The sequence below is a fragment of the Hippocampus comes genome, unplaced genomic scaffold (assembly GCF_001891065.2).
Source record: "Hippocampus comes isolate QL1 unplaced genomic scaffold, H_comes_QL1_v1.1 scaffold384, whole genome shotgun sequence".
NCBI classification, from domain to species: Eukaryota; Metazoa; Chordata; class Actinopteri; order Syngnathiformes; family Syngnathidae; genus Hippocampus; species Hippocampus comes.
In genome coordinates, this window is record NW_017805700.1 from 760,318 (window position 1) to 763,419 (window position 3,102).

General features: G+C 44.6%; 1 long non-coding RNA gene across 1 annotated transcript in view; it reads right to left on the bottom strand.

The window, feature by feature from the left end:
• Window positions 1–1,779: 1,779 nt before the first annotated feature.
• The window catches only part of LOC109523455 (uncharacterized), a 5,291-nt gene continuing 3,968 nt past the window's right edge, over window positions 1,780–3,102 (bottom strand). The window contains exons 2-3 of the long non-coding RNA XR_002169765.1: window positions 3,083–3,089; window positions 1,780–1,900 (exon numbers count right to left, since the gene is read on the bottom strand). This is a non-coding gene — a long non-coding RNA (uncharacterized LOC109523455). The remainder of the gene's footprint in view (window positions 1,901–3,082; window positions 3,090–3,102) is intronic.

The window sequence follows — 3,102 nt, forward strand, 5'->3', positions numbered from 1 at the left end:
GTGGAAACAGTGGTGAAGAGCGACCGTTGTGAACTAATAGCAATGTTTCTGGGGTTCAGAAATTTAAAAAAAAAAAAAATCCACCAAATGTCACAAAATTATCTTCACAGGGGGGCCATTTTGTGTTCCTGCTGATTTTTCGATTGTCATCACAAATCTTCTTCAAGGATGTTGCACTGACAAACTATTACCAGCAGAGAGCAGTGACGGACTTCTGCCGTGCACGTCCCAATGGGGCTCTCGCAACTGAGAGCGAAGAAAGTCCATAGACTCCATACACAAGGTGCAAACAGCGGGAAGAACGACCATTGTGAATTAATTGTAATTATGTTTTCGTTCAGAAATTTTTTTAAAAATCCATCAAATGTCACAAAATGATCTTCAAAGGGCTGCCTTCATGTGTTACTGCTGATTTTTCGAGGGAAATAAGACCTAAATATGATAATCTTGAAGAGGGTTGCAATGACAAACTGTGACCAACAGACGGCAGTGATCGACTTTTCAAGAAATACCGGAAGATGGTATTCTTTTAGAAAGTTGTAATGACAATTTATGACCAGCGGGGGGCAGGGATCAACTTTTGCCTTGCACATCCGAGTGATGCTCTCTTGTCGGGTATTAAGAAATAAGATGGCATTCTTTCAGAAGGTGACAGTGGCTAACTCTGACGAGCAGAGGGAAGCTATCAGCGCTTGCTGTGCATGGCCAAAGAGGTCTCTTGCGTTTGAGAACGAAGAAGAGCCATACACAGTGTGGAAACAGTGGTGAAGAATGACCATTGTGAAATAATTGTCACGTTTTTTTGAGTTCACAAAGTTTAAAAAAATACATCAAATGTCACAGAATTATCTTCACTGGGTGGCCATTTTGTCGTATTGCTAATTTTTCGACGGTAATAAGAAATATGGTATTTTTAAGAAGGTTGCAATGACAAACTATGACCAGAAGAGGGAATTGACGGACTTCTACCGTGCACGTCCCATGGGGCTCTTTTCGCAATCGAGAGTGAAGAAGATCCAAAAACAACATGGGAACAGTGGTGAAGAACGACCGTTGTGAATTAATAGCAATGTTTTTTGTTTTCAGAAATGGAAAAAATCCATCAGTTGCCACAAAATGATCTTCACAAGCTGGGCATTTTGTGTTCCTGATGATTTTTCGAGGGTAATAAATAATATGGTAATCTTTCAAAAGGGTGCAATGAAAAATTGTGTCCACAAAAGGGCAGTAATCGACTTTTGCCTTGCACGTCCCAATGGGGCCCTTCTCGCAATGAGAGTGAAGAAGATTCACAAACAAGGTGGAAACAGTGGTGAAAAACCACCGTTGTGAACTAATTGTAGTGTTTTTTTTGTTGAGAAATTTAAAAAATCCATCAAATGTCACAAAATTATCTTCACAGGGTGGCCATTATGTGTTCCTGCTGATTTTTCGAGGGTAATAGCAAATAGGCTGTTCTTCTTTCAGAAGTTTGCAATGACAAATCTTGGCCAGCAGATGGCTGGTCATGCAAAATGGCCATGCACGTCAAAATGGGTCTCTCTTGTAGGGTCAAAATAAGGGGTGTTCACACGGCAACATTTGCTCTGGTGCTGTGCCAGGGCTACCCCAGGAGAGCGTTCACACGTGCAAAGTTACACCGGTGTAACCCCTGAAAACAGCTTACTCAGGAGCAAATTTAACCCACCTCATGGAGGTGGTTTAAAAATTTGCTCCGGACCAAATGCTTGTTTGCGGGGCAGCACTGATGTAAAATGGTATGTGTGAACGCTACAGGGTTAAAAATTTGCTCCGGAGCAAATGCTCGTTTGCGGGAGGGAGTAGCCTCGCTACCCATGAGAAGAGCTGATTACATACGGCGAGAATGCGTTGCTTTCATGTTCTGTTTTACTTCCGTCATCTGTTTGTCTAATAACGACACAAGACATGATGGCGTTTCACTGGTGCTTTAGTAGAATCGATAGAATGGCAACTGGCAAGAACAGTAGCAAGCGGCACCTTGCCTCTTGGGTTATACCATCTCAACTAGAATTGAGGGGGGGGGGGATAGTCCCCAAACATCATCTTCCTTTTGTAGGAGACTGGACTGTCTCGGAGTTGTTTGTGTAGTTTGTTCCTCTGTTGTGTGTTCACACCCCCCACCCCGCCCCCTACATAGAATTTATTTTGTGATTTCCTCTCTTGATTTTCTGTTTGGCGCATTATATGTTTGCTTTTCTGAGTGTCATTGAAGTCATTGTTGATTTACGTTTTCGAGGGGCGGTCATTGAACGCCTCTTGAGCAGAAGGCACGGAGACCGAGAAGGAGAAGGACGTACCTGTACAGTAGTTGCTTGTGTTGTGTATGTTTTAAAAAGAAAGAATCAACACGACAGCTCTTTGTTTTCTATCGTTTTGCTCCGCTGCAGAAACTGCCGTGTGAACCCAAGTGGGGCTGCACCGGCGCTGCACCAGTGCTAACACGCTCAGCGGCTTTGTACGTGTGAATGCTCCACAAAATTTGCTCCGGTGTAAGATATATTGCAACAAAATACATCGGTGCAGCACCGGAGAAAATGTGTGCCGTGTGAACACACCTATAAATACAGCAATATGGTTTTCTTTCAGAAGGCTGCAATGACAAACTGTGACCAGCAGACGGCAGAGAACGGATATTTCTCCAGGACCATTTCCGGTTCAGGGTCACGTGCGGCGGATAGCGAGGTGGCTCTCACACTCACTAGTCCCCGGCCTCCTTCTTTTCGGCTTGCATACGGTCTCAGGGATGGAACCCTTCATGCATGGTTAGGAGCTTTCGGGTCTTCACGTCCGTGGTCTGAATCTCTTCCTTTGGCCACCTTATTATTCCTGCAGGGTATCTGATCACTGGCAGGGCATAGCTGTTTATTGCCCAGGTCTTATTCTTGCCATTGAGCAGGCTTCTTAGGACTTGCCTCACCCGCTGGAGGTATTTGGCCGTAGCCGCTTTCCTTGTTGCCAGTTCGAGGTTGCCATTGACTTGTGGTATACCGAGGTACTTGTAGCTGTCCTCAATGTCTGCTATTGTTCCTTCAGGGAGTGAGACCCCTTCAGTGCGGACTACCTTTCCTCTCTTAGTCACCA